The sequence below is a fragment of the Manis pentadactyla genome, chromosome 8, assembly GCF_030020395.1.
Source record: "Manis pentadactyla isolate mManPen7 chromosome 8, mManPen7.hap1, whole genome shotgun sequence".
In the NCBI taxonomy this organism is placed as follows: domain Eukaryota; kingdom Metazoa; phylum Chordata; class Mammalia; order Pholidota; family Manidae; genus Manis; species Manis pentadactyla.
In genome coordinates, this window is record NC_080026.1 from 63689764 (window position 1) to 63714661 (window position 24898).

Genomic DNA, 24898 nt, shown 5'->3' on the forward strand with positions numbered 1-24898 from the left:
ATTACCTCTAGTCATGTTCTGATTTTTTCTGGGGGGTTTTAAAACTAACAGACTACAACATGGCGGCGTGAGTAGGACAGTGGGAATCTCCTCCCAAAAACATATATACTTTTGAAAATACAACAAACACAACTAGCCCTAAAAGAGAGACCAGAAGACGCAGGACAGTGGCCAGACTGCAGCTACACCAGCGAGAACCCAGCGACTGGTGAAAGGGGTAAGATACAAGCCCCGGCCCGGCGGGACCCGAGCGCCCCTCCCCCCAGCTCCCGGCGGGAGAACAATAGGCAGAGCGGGAGGGAGACGGAGCCCAGGACTGCCGAACACCCAGCCCCAGCCATCCGGGCCAGAGCGCAGACACAGTACATGCCCAGGGGGCCCTGGATACTGGGGGAACAGGGAGTAAGACCTCTGAGCGGGTGCTGAAGCTGATGCCCCTGTGACAAAGAAAAGCGGGGGCTTTTTGAAAGTCTTAAAGGGACAGGGACTTAACAGCTTGACGGAAACAACCCAGGTCACAGTACAGCAGCTGGAAATTACAGGGAAAACCGGGTGCACTAACCCCCTGGGCAACAGCTCTGAGACCCCTCACGGAGGCAAACAGTCAAGCAGCCCCCCCATCCATCACCCCACCGGGCGCTGCGAAAGCAGAGAAGCAGCCTGAGACAAATTCCGCCCACAGAAAGGGAAATTTCTCCCTCCCGGCCAGGCAAGACACAAAGACCCAGTCTACACGCAATTACCCAACACTAGCCACTAGGGGTCGCAGTTGCCCCAGTAAAGAAAGGCCAGTGGCAAGTGAAAATTTTGGCCCTCCCAGCTGACAGTCAATAGCACCTGTCAACATGAAAAGGCAAAAAAATATGATCCAGACAAGACTAACCCAGACAGCTTCAGCATCTGCTACATCTTCCCCTGAGAAGGAATCTGGGGAGATAGATTTAGCCAGTCTACCTGAAAAAGAATTCAAAACAAAAGTCATAACCATGCTGATGGACGTGCAGAGAAATATGCAAGAACTAAGGAAGGAGAATTCAGAAATAAAACAAGCTCTGGAAGGACTTCAAAACAGAATGGACGAGATGCAAGAGACCATTAATGGACTAGAAAACAGAGAACAGGAACGCAGAGAAGCTAATGCAGAGAGAGATAAAAGGATCTCCAGGAATGAAAGAATTTTAAGAGAGCTGAGTGATCAATATAAAAGGAATAATATAAGAATCATAGGCATTCCAGAAGAAGTAGAGAGAGAAAAGGGGATAGAAAATGTCTTTGAAGAAATAATTGCTGAAAATTTCCCCAAACTAGGGGAAGAAATGGCCTCTCAGACCACAGAGGTACACAGAACTCCCATGACAAGGGATCCAAGGAGGGCAACACCAAGACACATAATAATTAAAATGGCAAAGATCAAAGACAAGGACAAAGTATTACAAGCAGCCAGAGAGAAAAAAAAGGTTACCTACAAAGGAAAACCCATCAGGCTATCATCAGACTTCTCAACAGAAACCCTACAGGCCAGAAGAGAATGGCATGATATACTTAATGCAATGAAACAGAAGGGCCTCGAACCAAGACTACTGTATCCAGCACGAATATCATTTAAATATGAAGTAGGGATTAAACAATTCCCAGACAAGCAAAAGTTGAGGGAATTTGCCTCCCACAAACCACCTCTACAGGGCATCCTACAGGGACTGCCCTAGATGGGAGCACTCCTAAAAAGAGCACACAACAAAACACCCAACATATGAAGAAGGGAGGAGGAGGAATAAGAAGGGAGAGAAATAAAGAATCATCAGATTGTGTTTATAATAGCTCAACAAGCGAGTTAAGTTAGACAGTAAGACAGTAAAGAAGCTAACCCTAAACCTTTGGTAACCACAAACTTAAAGCCTGCAATGGCAATAAATTCATACCTTTCAATAATCACCCTAAATGTAAATGGACTGAATGCACCAATCAAAAGACACAGAGTAATAGAATGGATAAAAAAGCAAGATCCATCCATATGCTGCTTACAAGAGACTCACCTCAAACCCAAAGACGCGCACAGACTTAAAGTCAAGGGATGGAAAAAGATATTTCAAGCAAACAACAGAGAGAAGAAAGCAGGTGTTGCAATTCTGGTATCAGACAAAACAGACTTCAAAATAAAGAAAGTAACAAAAGACAAAGAAGGACATTACATAATGATAAAGGGCTCAGTCCATCAAGAGGATATAACCATTATAAATATATATGCACCCAATACAGGAGCACCAACATACCTGAAACAAATATTAACAGAACTAAAGGAGGAAATAGAATGCAATGCATTCATTCTAGGAGACTTCAACACACCACTCACTCCAAAGGACAGATCCACCAGACAGAAAATAAGTAAGGACACAGAGGCACTGAAAAACACACTAGAACAGATGGACCTAATAGACATCTACAGAACTCTACATCCAAAAGCAACAGGATACACGTTCTTCTCAAGTGCACATGGAACATTCTCCAGAATAGACCACATACTAGGACACAAAAAGAGCCTCAGTAAATTCCAAAAGATTGAAATCCTACCAACCAACTTTTCAGACCACAAAGGCATTAAACTAGAAATAAACTGTTCAAAAAAAGCAAAAAGGCTCACAAACACATGGAGGCTAAACAACACGCTCCTAAATAATCAATGGATCAATGACCAAATCAAAATGGAGATCCAGCAATATATGGAAACAAATGACAACAACAACACTAAGCCCCAACTTCTGTGGGACGCAGCAAAAGCAGTCTTAAGAGGAAAGTATATAGCAATCCAAGCATATTTAAAAAAGGAAGAGCAATCCCAAATGAACGGTCTAATGTCACAACTATCAAAATTGGAAAAAGAAGAACAAATGAGGCCTAAGGTCAGCAGAAGGAGGGACATAATAAAGATCAGAGAAGAAATAAATAAAATTGAGAAGAATAAAACAATAGCAAAAATCAATGAAACCAAGAGCTGGTTCTTCGAGAAAATAAACAAAATAGATAAGCCTCTAGCCAGACTTATTAAGAGGAAAAAAGAGTCAACACAAATCAACAGTATCAGAAATGAGAAAGGAAAAATCACAACAGATCCCGCAGAAATACAAAGAATTATTAGAGACTACTATGAAAACCTATATGCTAACAAGCTGGGAAACCTAGGAGAAATGGACAACTTCCTAGAAAAATACAACCTTCCAAGACTGACCCAAAAAGAAACAGAAAATCTAAACAGACCAATTACCAGCAACGAAATTGAAGCGGTAATCAAAAAACTACCAAAGAACAAAACCCCCGGGCCAGATGGATTTACCTCGGAATTTTATCAGACACACAGGGAAGACATAATACCCATTCTCCTTAAAGTTTTCCAAGAAATAGAAGAGGAGGGGATACTCCCAAACTCATTCTATGAAGCTAACATCACCCTAATACCAAAACCAGGCAAAGACACCACCAAAAAAGAAAACTACAGACCAATATCCCTGATGAACGTAGACGCAAAAATACTCAACAAAATTTTAGCAAACCGAATTCAAAAATACATCAAAACCATCGTACACCATGACCAAGTGGGATTCATCCCAGGGATGCAAGGATGGCACAACATTCGAAAGTCCATCAATATCATCCACCACATCAACAAAAAGAAAGACAAAAACCACATGATCATCTCCATAGATGCTGAAAAAGCATTTGACAAAGTTCAACATCCATTCATGATAAAAACTCTCAGCAAAATGGGAATAGAGGGCAAGTACCTCAACATAATAAAGGCCATCTATGATAAACCCACAGCCAACATTATATTGAATAGCGAGAAGCTGAAAGCATTTCCGCGGAGATCGGGAACTAGACAGGGATGCCCACTCTCCCCACTGTTATTTAACATAGTACTGGAGGTCCTAGCCACGGCAATCAGACAAAACAAAAAAATACAAGGAATCCAGATTGGCAAAGAAGAAGTCAAACTGTCACTATTTGCAGATGACATGATACTGTACATAAAAAACCCTAAAGACTCCACCCCAGAACTACTAGAACTGATATCGGAATACAGCAAAGTTGCAGGATACAAAATCAACACACAGAAATCTGTGGCTTTCCTATATACCAACAATGAACCAACAGAAAGAGAAATCAGGAAAACAACTCCATTCACAATTGCATCAAAAAAAATAAAATACCTAGGAATAAACCTAACCAAAGAAGTGAAAGACTTATATTCTGAAAACTACAAGTCACTCTTAAAATAAATTAAAGGGGACACTAACAGATGGAAACGCATCCCATGCTCATGGCTAGGAAGAATTAATATCGTCAAAATGGCCATCCTGCCCAAAGCAATATACAGATTTGATGCAATCCCTATGAAACTACCAGCAACATTCTTCAATGAACTGGAACAAATAATTCAAAAATTCATATGGAACCACCAAAGACCCCGAATAGCCAAAGCAATCCTGAGAAAGAAGAATAAAGTAGGGGGGATCTCACTCCCCAACTTCAAGCTCTATTATAAAGCCATAGTAATCAAGACAATTTGGTACTGGCACAAGAACAGAGCCACAGACCAATGGAACAGACTAGACAATCCAGACATTAACTCAGACATATATGGTCAATTAATATTTGATAAAGGAGCCATGGACATACAATGGCGAAATGACAGTCTCTTCAACAGATGGTGCTGGCAAAACTGGACAGCTACATGTAGGAGAATGAAACTGGACCATCGTCTAACCCCATATACAAAAGTAAACTCAAAATGGATCAAAGACCTGAATGTAAGTCATGAAACCATTAAACTCTTGGAAGAAAACATAGGCACAAACCTCTTAGACATAAACATGAGTGACCTCTTCTTGAACATATCTCCCCGGGCAAGGAAAACAACAGCAAAAATGAACAAGTGGGACTATATTAAGCTGAAAAGCTTCTGTACAGCAAAAAACACCATCAATAGAACAAAAAGGAACCCTACAGTATGGGAGAATATATTTGAAAATGACAGATCCAATAAAGGCTTGACGTCCAGAATATATAAAGAGCTCACACGCCTCAACAAACAAAAAACAAATAACCCAATTAAAAAATGGGCAAAGGAACTGAACAGACGGTTCTCCAAAAAAGAAATACAGATGGCCAACAGACACATGAAAAGATGCTCCACATCGCTAATTATCAGAGAAATGCAAATTAAAACTACAATGAGGTATCACCTCACACCAGTAAGGATGGCTGCCATCCAAAAGTCAAACAACAACAAATGTTGGCGAGGCTGTGGAGAAAGGGGAACCCTCCTACACTGCTGGTGGGAATGTAAACTTGTTCAACCATTGTGGAAAGCAGTATGGAGGTACATCAAAATGCTCAAAACAGACTTACCATTTGACCCAGGAATTGCACTCCTAGGAATTTACCCTAAGAATGCAGCAATCAAGTATGAGAAAGATCAGTGCACCCCTATGTTTATCGCAGCACTATTTACAATAGCCAAGAATTGGAAGCAACCTAAATGTCCATCGATAGATGAATGGATAAAGAAGATGTGGTACATATACACAATGGAATACTACTCAGCCATAAGAAAAGGGCAAATCCAACCATTTGCAGCAACATGGATGGAGCTGGAGGGTATTTTGCTCAGTGAAACAAGCCAAGCAGAGAAAGAGAAATACCAAATGATTTCACTCATCTGTGGAATATAAGAACAAAGGAAAAACTGAAGGAACAAAACAGCAGCAGAATCACAGAACTCAAGAATGGACTAACAGGTACCAAAGGGAAAGGGACTGGGGAGGATGGGTGGGTAGGTAGGGATAAGGTGGGGAGAAGTAGGGGGGTATTAAGATTATCATCCATAGCGGGGCGGGAGAAAGGGGAGGGCTGTACAACACAGAGAAGACAAGTAGTGATTCTACAACAGGTTGCTACGCTGATGGACAGTGACTGTAAAGGAGTATATAGGGGGGACCTGGTATAGGGGAGAGCCTAGTAAACAAAGTATTCGTCATGTAAGTGTAGATTAATGATTAAAAAAAAAAATGCAGTTCCTATGTGGTGACCTCTAATGAGTTCTACACAATGATATAAAGGACATATAAAAGTGTAGGCAAAGGGTCTGTTTGTGTTTATACAGAGGATCAAAGCCTAATTGGGCTTCCCCGAAAATGAACTAAGATACGATATGAAAAAGAACTTCCAACATCAGCACTCTCGGGAAGACTCATGACAGAAGATGATCAGAAAAAAAAAAAAAAAAACTTCAACAAAGATCCACACACTGTCACAGGTGTAGATGCACTCATCCCACCAGTTCCTGGACTTGCCATGGGAAAGATGAAGGAGATATCTAAGCTGGCCTGTGCATGCAGTAAAACAAAAATTGGACTGGATCTATACTGTTGGAACTCAACCAAGAATTAGGAGAAGTGCAAATTGTAGCACTCCAAAATCTTACAACCACAGACTATTTATCGTTAAAAGAACATATGGGATATGAACAGTCCCCAGGAATGGGGTGTTCTAGTTTATCTGAATTCTCTCAGACTGTTTAAGTTCAGTCGGACAATATCCACCATATCATAGATAAGTTTTCACAAATGCCTAAGGTGCCTAACTGGTTTTCTTGGTTTCACTGGAGATGGCTGGTAATTACAGGGATGCTTTGGTTAGGTAACTATATTCCTATTATGTTAATGTGTGCACAATTTAATTAGTCGTTTAAAACCTATCCATGCTGAAGTTACTCTACAAGAAGATATGTCAAAGAAATAATCAATCTTCCCAGGTTTTCTTCTGCCTGCTACTTCTGTAGCTTTTCTTCTTCCTACCTAATCACAACCTTTAAATAGAACTCGTGCCACATGTCGAATTTACCGAGTATCATAATTCTTCCAAGTGGTAAAGACACCTCAAGACAAATGCTGGGCATAGAAGCCACAGGGCATAAACATGCAAAGAAGTAAAAAGCTAACCTTTTCAAACGATAAGGCTTCTCTCTCACTTACCAACTTAACATTTCCCTGTATGGCCCCGGAAGATGACTGGTTAGCCAGAGACGGGTAAGATTCCTCAAGGGAGGAACAACCTAAGACAGGCACAGTCGCAGGGGGCCATCTGGTGAGAAAATGGGGAGCAGCAGAGGTGAGGCTTAGAACCTCCCCCCTCATGTTCTGAGAGAAATCTTCTGCATACATGGATGTTTATTGCCCTCGTCTAGCGCGGATTAACACATAGTCTACAGGCACACACCTGATCATCTACATTTGCTCTCTTACAACACTAAACTATGTTTTCTACCTTTATCTCGTATCTACCTACCACTTCAGCATTTTATTAAAAATAATAATAATAGAGAAATGTGGTATCCACATATAAATCAGGTTTAAAAATCAAATGAATATTCATATTTGAACTGACTGTGTATAGTTCATAATGCATGAGCAAAACCGAAAGCTTCTGTGATGACTGCCCTTGCACTGTTCACCATGTAACTTATTCACTATGTAAGAATTTGTACTCCATGTAAGAATTTGTTCGTTATGCATCAAGATTGGAGACTGACGAAAATTGGGCTTGGGGTGGATTAATGATTGTGCATTGAGTATTGACCCCCCTATACAGAGATTTGTTGTGGTTAACAACTATTTGATCAATAAATATGAGAGATGCCCTCACAAAATATATATATATATATATATATATATATATATATAAACACACTTCCAATTGTAAAATAAATAAGTAACCGGGATGTAATGTATAGCATAAGGAATATAGTCAAAATATTGTAACAACTTGGTATGGTGATACCTGGTACCTAGAAATATCATGTATATAAATGTTGAGTCGCTGTGTTGTACACCTGAAACTAATGTAATGCAATGCTGTTGTCAACTACCCTTCAATAAAAACAAAAACAAAAACAAAAAAAAAACTAACAGACTATAGTCCTTTATTTCTGAGTAAACTTTAGTCTGTGGGAAATGTTTGTGTGTTTTATGACTTTACTTTTGGTGATTGCATATTTATTTTCTCATAGTTACTGCTTTATTCTGTTACAGTTAAAATTTTTAACTAATTTTGATATTTTTTAATAGGCTTATTGTTCCTGAAGCTCATAATGTTAACAGACCAAGTCTAAATAACACAGCTTTGTCTCAGACATTTTTCTAGTGGGTGGCATATGGAGACCTTATTGTGTTACTCTGCCACCTTCCCTGAAATTCTCTGAAATTAGAAGTTTAACTTTGGCTTTCAGTACATTAAAGGAGTAGGGGAATTTTTATGCCTTGAGATTTGTGCCTTTCTATTCAGTAGTCTCCTGAGGACAAGATGGACCAGGCCCAGATGTGAGCTGCCTGTGGGAGAGCTTTTCTTTCCTGGCTGAGCTAAGGGAATAGGTTTTGGGGTGATACTGTTAGTGTGATAGTGTGTTTCATGTCCCTGTTTGACTAGAAAGATATGTCTTCAGTAACTTGCTACTTCTTTTGCCTTGGGTTTTTAATTCAGAAGATTAAAATTTCTCATCTGTAATTATGAAAATTTAGCTTTCTTTTGCTTGTATCAGTGATTCTTAAAATTGTGACCTTTTAACAATTATTCTTAAAGATGCTTAGATCACATTTCATTATATTGGATTTTCATTACAATATTGAACTTAATCTGTTGTGGTTGATCTGCTACAGACATTTAAAGATCAGTTTCTTCTCAATCAATATCAATTGTACCAAGATGAAAAATACTGAATTTTTGTTAGTGTTTTATAAATTTCTACTGTGGTACTTGATCAGCATTTGAGATAATGAACAGTATTGGTGACAGTTTGAATTACAAGTGAAATCCCCAGCTAGTTCTGGCTCTTGTCTGAGAGAGATTGATCCTACCAACATTTATTGAATGGGTTTTATGTAATAGGCAATGGGCTACAGAGAGGAGATATAAAGATGAGCAAAATGAGATAGAATCTCTGCCTTTGGGGAGCTTACAGCCCACTAAGGGAGAAAGTCATTAATTAAAGAATTCAATTAATATAGAATTCCAGTTGTGATAATTATTGATGAAGTAGAGGTTCTTCATTAATGCTATAAAGACCTGTAAATGTGAGATTTCCTGAGTATGGTTGGATGTTAATTAAATTACAAGGGGATGGAATAGCATTGTAGTCAGAGAATAGTATATGTAAAGGCCCTGTGGTAGGAAGGAACCTAGGAAGTCTTGAGATGACTGTTGCTGGCTGGACTGTAGAGGGAGAGGGTGTTACAATATGAGATTGGATAGTTAAATAGGAGTCAAACCACATAGGGTCTTGTAGACTGTGTGAAATGAGCATCTTGAGATATCATTTAGATACCAAAAAATTCACCCATTATAAGTGTACACTTCAGTGAGGTTAGTAAATTTGGAGTTGTATTTGCATCCTGAGACATTTCCATTGCCCCTAAAAGTTCCCTCATACCCATTTATAGTCAATGCCTGCTCTTACCCCTAACACTGGGCAACCACTGGTCTGCTTTCTGTCCCTATGAATTTGCTTTTCAAGAAACTTCATAAAAAGAATCATACGATTATTTGTAGTCTTTTGTGTCTGACTTCTTTCATTTAACATAATGTTTTTGTGGTTTGTCCATGTTGTGGAATGTATCATTGGTTTGTTCCTTTTAATTGCTGAATAGTATTCCATTGTATGAATATGCCACATCTTATTTATTTGTCACCTGATGGACATTTGGAATGTTTCTGGTTTGTTTTTTTTTTTTTTTGCTATTATCAGTAGTGCTGCTGTGAACATTCACATATGTCTCTTTTGTGTGGACATATGTTTTCATTTCTCTTGGATTGAGTCCCAGGAGTGGAATTGTGGGGTCAGTTTTTAAAAAACTGCCAAACTCTTTTCCAGCAGTTTGTCTAATGCCACTTTACATTCTCACTGGCAGTGCATGAGGGCTCCAGTTTTGCCACATCCTGCAGTTGATATTGACTGTTTTTTTCTTATAGTCATTCTAGTGGGAATGTAGTGTTATTGTAGTTTTAATTTGCAGATCATTTCTTAAGCTTATTCATGTATCTTCTTTGATGAAATGCCTAATAAAATCTTTTGCCCATTTTAAAATTGGGTTGTTTCTCTTATTGAGTTGCAGGAGTTCTTTATATTCTGGATACAAGTCTTTAATCAGATATATGGTTGTCAAATATTCTTTTCCCAGTCTGTCTTTTCAGTTTTCTTAATGGTGTCTTTTGAAGCACAAAAGCCTTAAATTTGATCGTTTGATTTATCAAATTTTTTTTTAGTAAAATGCACAAAGGTGATCATCAAAACCAAAGTTATGGATTAAATAACACAGGAAAAGGGAATAAGAATGAGAAGTGGAGAGGATAAAATGGAGCTTTGAGGAGTCCTCGCATTTAAGGTTGTGCAAATAAAAGAGGCATCTGCAAAGATGAAGGAGAAGTAAGAGGAAAACTAGAGTGTTGTGTCATATAAATCAAAAGAAGAGAATAGGAAGAAAGAAAATGTGTCAAGTCAAAAACAACTGGAAAGCTAGAAAATGTCCTTTAGGCTTAATAGCATGGAGAACATTTTTTACCTTACTATAATGAAGCCATATCACAGAGAAATGAAATGTGCATGGAGAGCAAAGAAATGTGGAAAGTAAGTAGGGAAAAGCTCTAGAATAGAGATTAGCTCTGTCTTGCTTTAGAAAAGCAGGATAGATGGGACTATCCCAGGAAATGAGTGAGGAGTCAGGTGAATTTTTCTCCCTTTCCTTTTCTCTCCATTTCTTTTAAAAGTACTTAATGAAACAAGGGAATTTCCTTATTTAGCACCTCAATAGTGACTCAGATATAATGCCACTTTTGGAAAATATGTGGAATAGGTGTTGAGCCGTTTAAGGTTACATGAGTCTCTTGTTATTCTGTTTGTACTTTCTGCCTATTTTTATTTCTACAAAATATTTTTAGAATTAAATAATAAATGCATATAGCATTTTGAAAAATGAAATGCAGGCCCAAACTCTTTTATTCAAAATGCTTAGGTCAGAAATATTTTAGACTTCAGAAATTTTCAGGTTTTAGAAAGGTAATCTGTAACCCATCAAATATCTCTGTTGGGCTAATAACCCTTAAACACATTAGTGTTTCTGCATTGAAGTGTAATAGTTAAATTTAAGTTGCATAAGTAAAGACTAAGTTTCCTATCACTTAAGGTCAGGTTTTTGCTCCCAAAGAGTTTATATAAGATCAGGTCTTATTGTAAAATATAAGAAAAGAAAATCTAGGTTTTTTTTTTTTTTTAAGTTTTCTGGATTTTAGAACTGTGGATAGGAGATTGTAGTACCAAAAATCCTATTATAAAAAACATTCCTTGCTCCACTTCCTTACAACACTGTTCCTGCTCCACAGACTCAGCTGCTTATATCTCATAGTTGTGTCTTCTGATAGTTACCTCCATGTTTTCAAATGATATGCCTATATGATTTTTTGACTTAAAAATATTAGACATTAACTATTGACTTCCTTTATACCCTACCTCTCTTTTCCCCATCCTCTTGATTTCTGTCACAGTGTTGCTTATATCATATTGTTTCCACCATTATCACTATTGAAGTATCATTTTAGAGCCAAATTATTATATTTTTCTTCTATAATTTTGTTGTTAATAATTTTGTATTTTCACTTGTATGATTTTTATTATAGTTATCCTTAGTTCTCTAAGATGTCTATGATTATTATCTATCACCTCATATTCTCTGTTGAGACTTCTTTTATTTTTGAGACCTGACCCTGGAAGTGTTCCATATGTCTACTCCATTCTTTATGATACTCTATAGGCCTGCTCTGCAGCTACAATCCTGGAACTTCACTTTGTGCCTCTCTAAGTTATAATTACTCTTCTGTGAATTCTGTGTTTTTCTCTTCCTTGCTTTAGTCCTTTATTTTGCTAGAGTACATCTTCCAGGAATTTCCTTTATAAGGGTGCATGGGAGATGTATTTTCTGATTTCATTTTTATCCCAAGATACCATTATCCTCCCTCCACATTTTTTGGATAGTTTGTTTGGGTATGAAACTTCATATGAAAATAGCCTCTCAGAATTTTGAAGGTGTTTTGCCTCTTACTGGATCCACTGGTGCTGGTCCTAATTCTGTTTTGATTTATATATCGCTTTACAGTGTGATAGATACTCCACCTCCCCGCTAGAATGTTTTCTTTTCCAGATTTTTCTTTGTCCTTGTTATTCTAGGATTTTATGAAAATGAATTTGCCTTGGTTTGGATGGACCTCTTTTAATCATTGTGCCAGGTGCTTACTGGGCCATTTCAACTTGTAGATTTGTTTCTTTCAGTTCTTGGGAATTTCTCGTATCATTTCTCTGATTATTTCCCTCCCTCTGTGTTCTCTCTGTTCCTTTCTGGAACAGTTTTGGGTCAGATGTTGGAATTCCTTAACTGATCTACAGATATTCCTATATCTCCAAGTACTCTGTCTTTTCTCTCTTAATTTATTTTGCATATTTTTGTACAACTTTCTTGGCAAGTTCTGTGACTTAATTTTCTAATCCTTCTGTTGAATTTTTAATTTTGCTTACAATTTTAATTTTTTGAGTGCTTTTTTTCTTCATATTATCATATTCTGGCCATAAGAGTGGTACATCATCTGAGGATGTTGATTGACTTAATTAAAAGGATTAAAAGAACTTTAGAAAATTATATTTATTTCTCTTAGTTCTCTTTTTTATATGTATTAATTTTGGTTCCTTTCATTTGGAATCTCCTCTCCTAATTTTGATCAGTAAATAAGAAAGGCCAGGAGTAGTTTCTGTGAAATAGGGGAGCAGAGGTTGGATTACATTGAATTGAGTATGGAAGGTAAGAAAGTGAAGAACATTGTAGGCAACTCAGAAAGTTTTGTTATAGAGAGAAAGAGCACAGGAGCATTGAAAGAATTTTATTTTTGTTTTTAAAGATGGGAGACCCACAAAGCACTTTAAAATTCTCTATCAGTGTGTAATTTTAAAATTTTTATAGCATTTAGTGTCAACTACTATATGCATTTTCCTTGAAAAACTGATACTATTATTTAGGTGATGTGAGGGAGCTTCTAGGAAGAAGAGGATGAAAATATGGGGAAGAAGGGTGACTGATAAGTGAGTACTCTGAGTAGCCAGGTGAGAAGGAGGGCAAAGAGCCTTGTTATATTCCCATATCTGGGGTTGCCTCTACTTTGAACTGTGTAATATAATTTACATAATTCATGAAAGGCTTGGGGGCAGTGGGCAACTTTATACAATTGGGGCAGGCAATTGAGGAAGTTTTACCGTAAATATCACTCAAATAGCAAAAGTGCCTGAACTCATGGCCAGATCTTCGGCATGTGGGCTTCCTTCACACAAGGAAATATGTTAAGAGAGAATAAGCCATTCTCTTCTTGGAAAGAAAGCTTTTACTATTTTGGAACAAGAGATTTCTTTTATAATCATGATTGAAAGAAAAAAACATTTACTAATAGCCCATGTTTATTATTATTTTCTCTGTTCTGTGAAAGATATTGTTCCCTGCCACAGATGTTTCTGCCATAGTAATAGGGACAAACATACCCTGAAAAAAAAGCAGTATAAGCAGCAGATAGCATTCTACGTGCTGGGCAGATGCTCTGATTTATTGACAGTAGGCAAATACTGACTTTCCTTTGTTTACCATATTAAAATGCTATATTTCTGTTTGCTAGTAGTAGTTCCATTTCTGGTGGTGTGTAAAGGCCATGCCATTGCAGTTGCATTTTGTAGGAAGTATGCAAACTGGAAAGATATGGCATGAAAATATAATAAATTGTGTGTCTAATAGGAGATAATACAATCTCCAAAATCAGTAACTTTGGAATGGAAATTGGATTAATAAAACACCATGGAAAAAAGGCAGTCTATTCCCATGATGCACTGTGCTGTTTTTTGTGGGAGAGCTCTCTAAAAATATTAGAAAGAATGCTGAAAATTTTTAAAAAGAACATAAAGCAAATACAATAATGGTTGAAAACATCTGTGTCCTGTGAGTGCATCCTCCTAATTTATTCCTGTAGGAAAATTAGACTTGAATTCTGTGAGGCATTCAGAAATGTACTCCTCTCAGAAAAACGGCATCTTTTGTAATTCATCAATGACATAAAATTGTGGCTATTACCAACCAATGTGGAATGACTTGAGATTTTAATTTCAGTGCTTTAAAAATATGTATTTATTTACTTATTTTTATTATATAGTTTATATACAATTTTATATTGGTTTCAGATGAACAACTTAGCAATTGATCAGTAATATAATTACTAAATGCTCACCAAGGTAACTGTAGTTACCATCTGAAAAAATGCATATTTAAGCTATTTAAGTAATATATCATTACTAAAGATTTAGACAATAGGAAAATGGGAAGTCATTTATATTGCCACATCATTAAACTGCTGTTAGCATTTTAATGAATTTTCCCTCTTTGGATTTTTGTTTGCATATTTATTAACACAGTTGTAATTATAATGTGTGTATAATTTTATTACCTTCTTTTTACCACATCCATGTTCCTTTGGCTTCTAATGCCTACATAATATTCCTTTGATTGTACTGGCACTATGGTTTACTTAGCTTTCCCCTTATTAAGCTTTCTTTTTATTTTTAAGTCATCACATTAGCAGAAAGAAATCTATATACTAAATAGCAATGGAAATGTGCTTATTTTGGTTTTTAGTTTAATTAGAATGCCTCTAAGAATTTTGCTATATGAGCGTAATGTCAAATTTTGATTGAGGCAAATTTTTTTTTACTGTGTGATGCTTTATATTATTTATTTAAGGTATCATTGATATACACTCTTATAAAGATTTCACATGAGCAACATTGTGGTTTCAACATTCACCCATATTATCAAGCCCCCACCTCACCCCATTGCTGTCACTGTCTATCAGCGTAGTAAGATGCTATAGAGTCATTACTTGTCTTTTCTGTGCTGTACTGCTTACCTGCCATGCTGTGACCTACCTATATTGCGAGTGCTAATTATAATGCCCCTTAATCCCCTTCTCCCTCCCTCCCCAACCACCCTCCCCAACCCTTACCCTTTGGTAACCACTAGTCCCTTCTTAGAGTCTGTGAGTCTGCTGCTGTTTTGCTCCTTCAGTTTTGCTTTGTTTTTAATACTCCACAAATGAGGGAAATCATTTGGTATTTGTCTTTCTCTGCCTGGCTTATTTCACTGAGCATAATACCCTCTAGCTCTATCCATGTTGTTGCAAAATGGTAGGATTTCTTTTCTTTTTATAGCTGAGTAATATTACATTGTGTATATGTACCACATCTTCTTTATCCATTCATCTACTGGTGAACACCTAGGTTGCTTCCATATCTTGGCTATTGTAAATAGTGCTGCAGTAAACATAGGGGTGCATATGTCTTTTTGAATCTGTGATCTTGTTTTCTTCAGGTAAATTCCTAGGAGTGGAATTCCTGGGTCAAATGGTATTTCTATTTTTAGTTTTTTGAGGAACCTCCATATTGCTTTTGACAGTGGTTGAACTAATTTACATTTCCACCAACAGTGTAGGAGGGTTCCTTTCTCTGCATCCTTGCCAGCATTTGTTGTTCCTTGTCTTGTGGATGTTGGCTATCCTAACTGGTGTAAGGTGATATCTCATTGTGGTTTTAATTTGCATTTCCCTGATGATTAGAGATGTGGAGCATCTTTTCATGTGTTTGTTGGCCATCTGAATTTCTTCTTTGGAGTAGTGTCTGCTCAGATCCTCCACCCATTTTTTAATTGGGTTATTTGTTTTTTGGGTGTTGAGGCATGTGAGCTCTTTATATATTTTAGATGTTAACCCCTTATGAGATAAGTTGTTTACAAATATATTCTCTCATACTGTAGGATGCTGTTTGTTCTGCTAATGATGTCCTTTGCTGTACAGAATCTTTTCAGTTTGATGTAGTCCCATTTGTTCATTTTTGCTTTTGTTCCTCTTGCCCAAGGAAATGTATTCAGGAAAAAATTGCTCATGTTTATATCCGAGAGATTTTTGCCTGTGTTTTCTTCTAAGAGTTTATGATTTCATGACTTACATTCAGGTCATGGATTATTTGATCCATTTCAAGTTTACTTTTGTGTATGGCATTAGACTGTAATACAGTTTCGTTCTTTTACGTATAGCTGTCCCATTTTGCCAACACCAGATGTTGAAGAGGTTCTCCTTTCCCCAGTGTATATTCATGGCTCCTTTATCATATATTAATTGACCATATATGCTTGGGTTTATATCTGGGCTCTCTAGTCTCTTCCATTGGTCTATGGGTCTGTTCTTGTGACAGTACCAAATTGTTTGGATTACTGTGGCTTTGTAGTAGAGCTTGAAGTTAGGTAGCATAATCACCCCAGCTTTGTTTATCCTTCTCAGGATTGCTTTGGCTATTCAGGATCTTTTGTGGTTCCATATGAATTTTAGAACAATTTTTCTAGTTTGTTGAAGAATGCTGTTGATATTTTGATAAGGATTGCACTGAATTTGTAGATTGCTTTAGGCAGGATGGCCATTTTGACAATATTAATTCTTTCTATCCATGAGCATGGGATGTATTTCCATTTATTGGTGTCTTCTCTAATTTCTCCCATGGGTGTCTTGTAGTTTTCAATGTATAGGTCTTTCACCTCCTTGGTTAGATTTATTCCTAGATATTTTATTCTTATTGTTGCAATTGTGAATGGAATTGTTTTCCTGATTTCTCTTTCTGCTAGTTCATCATTAGTATATAGGAATACAACAGATTTCTGTGTATTAATTTTGTATCCTGCAACTTTGTTGTATTCAGTTATTAGTTCTAGTAGTTTTGGGGAGAATTCTTTAGGGTTTTTTATGTACAGTATCATGTCATCTGCAAACAGAGACAGTTTAACTTCTTGAGTAATCTGGATGAATTTTATTTCTATGTGTTGTCCGATTGTCTATGTGTCTATGCCATGACTAGGACCTCCAGTATTATGTTGAATAAAAGTGGGGAGAGTGGGCATCCTTGTCTTGTTCCCGATCTTAAAGGAAAAGTTTTCAGCCTCTCACTGTTAAGTTTGATGTTGGCTTTAGTTTTGTCATATATGGCCTTTATTATGTTGAGGTAGTTGCCCTCTATACCCATTTTGTTGAGAGTTTTTATCATGAGTGGTGTTTAATTTTGTCAAATGCTTTTTCAGTGTCGAGATTATCATGTGATTTTTGTCCTTCTTTTTGTTGATGTGATATATGGTGTTGATGGTTTTTTGAATATTGTACCATCCTTGCATCCCTGGAATAAATCCCACTTGATCATGATGGATTATCTTTTTGATGTATTTTTGAATTTGGTTTGCTAATATTTTGTTGAGTATTTTTGCATCTATGTTCATCACGGATATTGGTCTGTAATTTTCTTTTTTTGTGCTGTCTTTGCTTGGTTTTGGAATTAGAGTGATGCTGGTCTCATAGAGCGAGTTTGAAAGTATTCCCTCGTCTTCTGCTTTTTGGAAAACTTTAAGGAGGATGGTTATTAGGTCTTCTCTAAATGTCTGATAAAATTCACTAGTGAAACCATCTGGTACAGGAGTTTTGTTCTTAGGTAGTTTTTTTATTACGAATTCAATTTCATTGCTGGTAATTGGTCAGTTCAGATTTTCTGTTTCTTTCTGGGTCTGTCTTGTAAGGTTGTATTTTTCTAGAAAGTTGTCCATTTCTTCTAGGTTATCCAATTTGTTAGTGTATAATTTTTCACAGTATTCTCTAATAGAGGTAGGTTTTTTTTTAAGTGAGGGATTCTCCATTGCTGTTTCTAAAAGGTTTTAAAATTCTGTATTGATACTGGGTTTTATCATTTGTTTATAGCATCTAGCAACATCAGTGGCTGATTGTGCAGGTTTTCTTGGGAAGAAAGATTCTATTCCTGTGTATTCCAGTGTCATGATATGCTCATGACTCCCAGGGCGCACTGTGTACATATCTTGGATTTCCCATGGATATGTCAAGCTCAATGTGCCCATGATGAGCCCTTTACTCTCCACTACTCTGTGAATCCCAATCTTGTGAATGCACAGCTAGGAACCAGGGGATTGGTTTAGTCCCCTCAGTAGATTATGGCAGTAGTCCTTCTCAAATGGTCTCTCTCCTTCCTCCATGTTTATTGCCTTAAGTCCAGCCTTCATCATTCAGTGCTGTGCATTACCCTTGGTCTCCTCACTGGTCCTGTTGATTTTTTTCATTTTCTGACTGCAAGCTGCTGTGCACAGGCTTCTCATTTTTCTACACGATACATGCTTCTAATAAAACAGGCTTAACTTTAAAAAATTGTTCATTCTGAGTGCCAGTCTGGATGATATGAATCAGCATCTCACAGTGGGGAGGAACAGGGCACTGCTGGAGCCTGGCACCTATGATCAACAGTGCAGAGAGTCATGTAGACCTCAGGTGACTGTCCTTCAGGGAGGTTGCCACCAGCAGTTTTGTTTTGTCCTAGCTGTTTCTTTTTTATCTGTATTTGCCCCAGCATTGTGTGGGAATGGGCAGAGTCCTTGGGTTATCTTGACCATCTGGAAAGCTGTAGAACAGCTTGATTGTTAAGCCATGCCAGTTGTCTTTGGTATCAGGCCTGCTTACCACTCCCATACAGGGATAGCATTGTCAGCCTTGCTTCCCCTCAGTCATGGTGCTAGAGGTCCAAATTAAGGGTCAGAGAGGACCTGAGGTCCTAGTTGTGTAACTCTTGTGTCAGAGTGAAGTGTTGATGGACAGCACATAGTAATGGGAAGACAAAGCAAACAAATTGGCCTTTGGGAGATGGTAAGAAGGATCATTGCAGATGCCTGAAAAAGCAGGCTGGAAAATGTGCTGATGTTAAGAACCCTTACATCTTTGCACATGGATACAGTTACTTCCTGTTACCGTTCTTGAAACTGGAAGAGGGATAGGGTAGTAGTGGCCATCTCCATGTCATCCAATAAATTACATCAGGAATTGCACAAAAATAAACATTTATCTATCTTAATCCATATTAATTATTCCATGTTCTTTTTAAAACAACTTTATTGAGATATAATTCACATCTGTTGCAGTCCACTCATTTAAAGTATACAATTCTATGGCTTTTAGTAAACTTAAGGGTTATGTAACATCACCATAATAAATTTTAGAACATATTCATTACCCTAAAAAGAAACCCCCTGAGCTGTCCCTGCCAAACATACTGACAACCCTACCCCAGCCCTTGGCAATCTTTAATCTACCTTCTGTCCTCTAGATTGCCTAGTCTGGACATTTCATACATATGTAGCCATACACTATGTGGCCCTTTCACTTAGTGTTATGTTTTCAAGGTTCACCCATGTTACAGTATGTACCTGTATTACATTCCTTTTGCTGAATAACATTCCATTATATAAATAACATTTTTATCCATCCATCAATTTATGGACATTTGAGTTACTTCCTTATTTTGAGGAATATAGACTGTTTTCCCAAGCAGCTGCATACATTCCCACCTGCAGTTTATGAGGGTTTCAGTCTCTCCACATCCTTGCCAACACTCACTTGTCTTTAAGTATAGCCAGAGTTAGGCTAAATCTCGTGGTTTTGATTTGCATTCTCCTGTTGGCTAATGACGTTGAACAACCTGTTTTTCAATGAGTTGTCTTTTTATTATTGAGTTGTAACAGTCCTTTATATTTTCTAGATAAAAGTCCCTTATATGATATGCAAAAAAATTTATTCTCTCCTGTGGTTGTCTTTTTACTTTTTGATGGTATCTGTTGAAGCACAAAAGTTAATTTTGTTGGTGTTTAGTTTTTTGTTTTTTTTGTGTGTGTGTGTGTGTGTGTGAGGTAGGGATCTAAATTCATTCTTTTGCATGTTGAAAGACTACTCTTTCCCCATTGAATGGTCTTGGTATTCTTTCTGCAAAGTCAATAGATACATGGGTTTATTTTTTTACTCTTAAGTCCTGTCCTATTGCTCTATGTATCTATCTTATTCAGTTCCACAGTGTCTGGATTACTATTCCTTTGTGGTAAGATTGAAATTGAGAAATAGGTGTTCTCCAACCTTGGTATTTTCAAGATTGTTTTCTGTATTCTGTGTCTCTTGAATTTCCATACGAATTTTAGGATCATCTTACCAGTTTCTGCAAAGAAGTCAGCTGGGTTTTTTATAGGGATTACTTTATCTGTAGATCGGTTTTGTTAGAATTTCCATCTTAACAATAGTAGTCTTTTGATCCATGAACATGCCATATCCATTTCCATACTTTTAAACAGCCAGCTTTGTGAGTCCAGTTCTTCTAAATATGGATTTTCATATTTGGTGTGTTGTATTTTGCAAGTTAGCTTTAGTGGAATTGCTGACCTCAGATCTGGATTGTCAGGCATAGTGCAGAGGATTAATTATTGCTTTTAATTAAAGATGAATCGATAAAAACGGTTTTTGGAAATTACACAGAGAAATAGTACAAGTGACATTTGCTTTACTCATTTCATGTGAGTCTTTGTTTAAAAAGTGCCATGGTCTGTTTTGTAGTTTGGTTTTTTAAATTATCATTTTTATTCTAAATATGTCTAACATAGGAGAGGGATTGCTTCAGGTAAACTTTCAGGCCTATTACCTGGAGATGGGGAACATATCATAATAGCAGTTTAAATGGCTGTAAGGAGGGAGGTCCTTCAGACACTGCAATAAATTTAAAACACTCTCACTTTTGTATTTCTCTGACATAAATGGTCCTCCCCAGAATGGTCATGGCCATGTACCAATGATGTAATAATGATGATACCAGAGCACCGAAGGCAGCTGTGGGCATGATGTGGCACTCTGGGCATGGTTAGTTTGGCTAAGTATTTCAAGAGAGCAGATGGAGTTTGTCATCTGTAAAAGAGGACTTTAATGCATCAGTGATAAAATGCTCATCTTCAACTGCTACGATCTCTTAGGAAGGGTAAGACAGCTCAGCAGGAAGTGCCTGGTGGTTCCTGTCACGTCAACACAGGGACTCCAACCATTGTTGAGCACAGCGCTCCATCTTGTTTCAGCCTCATCAGAGGTTTGAAGTAGAGTAGGCCATGTATCATATCTAGATGCTAATATTTTATTTATTACTGATTATAATATCTAGACAGTGATATCACCTACACTCTTTTCCTGTTACGTTGGTTGTCAGTGATCACCCATCTATTATAAAACTAGACTTTTTAAAACAGAATACTCTTTTAGCTGATTTGCTTATATATGTTGATCCCTTCCAGTTTCTTGTTTCTTCCTGTTTGCCTGTTGATCAGAGAGACCTGTGAAAGAAATCCAGTTTGTGAGGTCTGTTGCTCTTCAGATTGGTTAATAATACTGTTAGAGGTGGGACTATCTGCCCAAACACTTACCTTTGGTCCAGAGCAGGTTTTGGGGAGAGGTGGAATAAATGGCTCCTTGTCAGATGTGACCTTAGGGTTGTCAGCCACTGTTTTTTACCCTCCTTGCCTACTGCCCCCCCCCCCCACAAATACATGGCTAAAAATAAATGAAAAATGCCCAAATTAGAGATTCTTTCTTTTGGCTTAAGGCTTCCATCCTTTGTTAAGATTAAAAAAGCATGAAACATTACTATGTTAAACCTTATGGATAATTTATATTTAAGTGGTTTTGTATACAGTTTCATAGATCTCAGTGGGGTGGGGAGAGAGAGAACACACAATTCAATTATTAGGCACTTTGGAGAAGTGTAGGAGAAAACCAGAAAAAGGGCAGAGGTACCTGGAATTACTGAATATACCTTATTCAGACACTACTCTTTTATGTAAGGGCAGCCTTTTCCTGGTCCCAGAATGTCCATGATACTCTCATTTTACCTGGAAATCCTTTTGAGTAAGGATTAGCCACCTATAGGCCTATGGGCCAAATGTAGCCTGCTACCTGCTTTATTTTTTTAACTGTAAAAAATATTTAATTCACTTAAAGTAACAATAAACCCATTATATGCTAACATTAACATATTTTTTCTTTTTTTTTTTAATTGAAGTATCACTGATACACAATCTTCTATTGGGTTCAATATACAACACAGTGGTTCAGCAGTTACCCATATTACTGAATTCTCACCCCTAGCCTGCCACCTGCTTCTGTAAGTAAAGTTTTGTTGGAACATAACCATTCTCATTACATTTACATACTCACTGTGGCTGCTTGCACACTAAAATGGCAGAATTTATTTGTAACAAATATGTCCCACAATGCCTAAAAGTATTTACTATCTGGCTCTTTACAGGAAAACTTTGCCAACAACTAGTCTAGAGAGTAGACTTTTAGAAGGTTAAAAATGGATTATAGATCTCTTATATTTATTTTAGACTTAACCGTTAACCTTACCATTATGCGAACTCAAGCCAGCAGTTTTAAGGAAAAATCACTATTTATATCAGAATGAATCCTTGGTTAAGGAAAAAAGTTCAAAAATATTCTAAAATAGAATATGACAGTGCTGTATTCAAAACCTGAGTGGCCAATGGAAACTTAGTATCTGATTATATATGTACCTGATCTATTAGCCTCTTTCAGGTGCTCCCATCTTATTACATGAGAACAGAGTTACCATTTCACCCATAGATACTCATCTTCTATCATTCTTGAAGACTAAGTATGTCAGGCATTGTAACTTATTAAATATAAATATGAGTATAAATAAAAAATGCTAATCTCACTGTTGAAAATTTTTAAGTGTTTTAGCTCTATTATGTTTTGTCTTTTTTATCTCAGTTTGAAGTCCATGGCCCAAAATGACTCTACCACTGGAGACTCTCTTCTGTAAAGAAGACCAGACAGGAGGCTGGGATGAGCATGCCACTGCATCAGATCTCTGCCATTCCATCCCAGGATGCCTCCTTTGCTAGAGTCTATAGAAGTAAGACCAAAGAAAAGGAGAGGGAAGAGCAGGTAACTAAACTAAACTTCTTAGTTTCATTATTTTTGTCATTTTCACTGAATATGGTCTAGAATGATCAGCTCTGAGGATCAAGGTTTTCTCTGATAATATACTAAAAAAGCATATGGCATAAATAGGTTTGCTCAGAAGAAGCTATCTCTCTGTAGGTTTCTAGGTGTTCAGATTGGATATCAACATATTCTTCCATAGTTAACACATGACTTATGTATCTTCATTAGTTAAATCTATATGATTATTTCTAGTAAATCACTGAGAAAAATTTCTTTGGATTCTCAACATGATGCAAAGGATAAATTTATTTCAACAGAAATGTTATGAGTGCTTTGTACATACTGGTCTTTGCTTGCTACAAGGGTATCATTGTTAACATCACAGAGCCTATCTCTGCCCTCATGGCTCTTGATCTGGCCTTACAAATATGCATTAGAGCCTAAAAAGGTCAGTGATGGAGGAAGTACAGGACCGCCTAATCCCATCCATGGGTCAGAAATGGCTTCCTGGAGAAAATGACATTTACGTGGAGAACTTGGCAAGGAGAAATGTGGAGTGTCCCATTTGGGGGAAACATTACCTGCTCAGTGCCCAAGGCTAGAACAAGATGAATTTGAAGAGGTTACAATAGAATAACTAGAACATAAAGGTCAAATTGGATAGCAGCAAGATAGGAATTTGGAAAAGTTACAGGAGTTACCTTAAGGAGTTTAGGTTTTTCTTTGCAGATGGTTGATAAGATTTGTATTCTTAAAACTATTATCCAGGCTGCAGTTTAGAAAGTGAATGGAATGGTTGATAGGGAGACTAGTTAAGAGAATTATTTAACACATGTAGGCCAGGTTCGGCAAATCTTTTCTGTAAAGGGCCAAATAACAAATATTTTAGACTTTACAGGCCTGTCAGTTACATCTCTTCAACTCTGACATCATAGTGTGAAAAGAGTCAAAGAAACATAAATAAATGGGCATGACTGTAGTCCAGTAAAACTTTATATTTACAAAAACAGGTGACAGAACAGATTTAGCCTGTGGGTGTGATTTGTTGATCCCTGGCCTAGGGAAAAGGTGAAGGTGACTTCATCTAAGACAGGGGCAGTGGGGATAGAAAGATGTTTACTTTATTAATGCACTGGGCTTGATAATTGCATGTGGGGAGCATCAGGGAGTAATCAGAGATGACTCCTGCTTTTTTCCTTGCCTTTACAATGTGCTTTACAAACATTGCTCATTAGTTCTCATAGCACTCCTATTTTATAGTTAAACTGAGTTTTCTCCAAGCCTCTAAAGAATCCTTGTTAAATCAAGAATTGATAAGTCTTGTTTGAAATTGAATCATCATAGTTGATGCGATACCATTTTTTCCATTACTAAATAGAGAAAACAAAATGAAATCTATTATAGTTCTAGAAGTACATGGACAATGGAATATGAAAAGGTGCTATATAAATTAAAAGAGGTCTCCATATTCTTAGTTTGTGTGTTCCTTTTTTCAGTTGTATTGTCAGTCTTCACCCTTTCTGTTTTGCTGAGCTCTTAGAAATATAGTCAGCATTGGTTGAATGCTGACAAGGGGTGGTGTTGGGGTAGATGATTTCTGGATGTAGTATTTTCAGTATTAGTTCTTCTTAATTTGCTGGGGACAGGAGAATACCCCCAAATATGTTTCCCATATTCTCTCAATTTTCATTTAATAGTCTTCATTTCAGTTAATAGTCTTTTCTTGTAGTCCTCCTTAGCCCAAATGGAGTTGTAAATACCTCTAAATAGAACATTTTAGGGTGCAGCCTACTTGGTAGTTGAGGCTGCTAGTTGTAATGTCACATTTGGACATCAGATGGTGGGAACTTTTTGGTATGCATTTGAGGAACTTAAACATGCTTGTTTGGAATAGAGAAAAGAAGATGCCCAACATTTT

At 37.2% G+C, this 24898-nt stretch overlaps 2 long non-coding RNA genes across 6 annotated transcripts in view; one reads left to right on the forward strand and one right to left on the reverse strand.

Moving 5' to 3' along the window:
* LOC130684566 (uncharacterized) overlaps positions 1–24898 on the reverse strand; it is a 207716-nt gene that overhangs the window by 79913 nt on the left and 102905 nt on the right. The window lies entirely within an intron of this gene.
* LOC130684565 (uncharacterized) overlaps positions 1–24898 on the forward strand; it is a 149729-nt gene that overhangs the window by 57026 nt on the left and 67805 nt on the right. For 4 of the 5 annotated variants that reach the window (XR_008998880.1, XR_008998882.1, XR_008998883.1 and 1 more), the window contains exon 2: positions 22804–22980. This is a non-coding gene — a long non-coding RNA (uncharacterized LOC130684565). Of the gene's footprint in view, positions 1–22069; positions 22172–22803; positions 22981–24898 lie in introns of all 5 variants that reach the window. The other variant, XR_008998881.1, reaches the window with a different exon arrangement.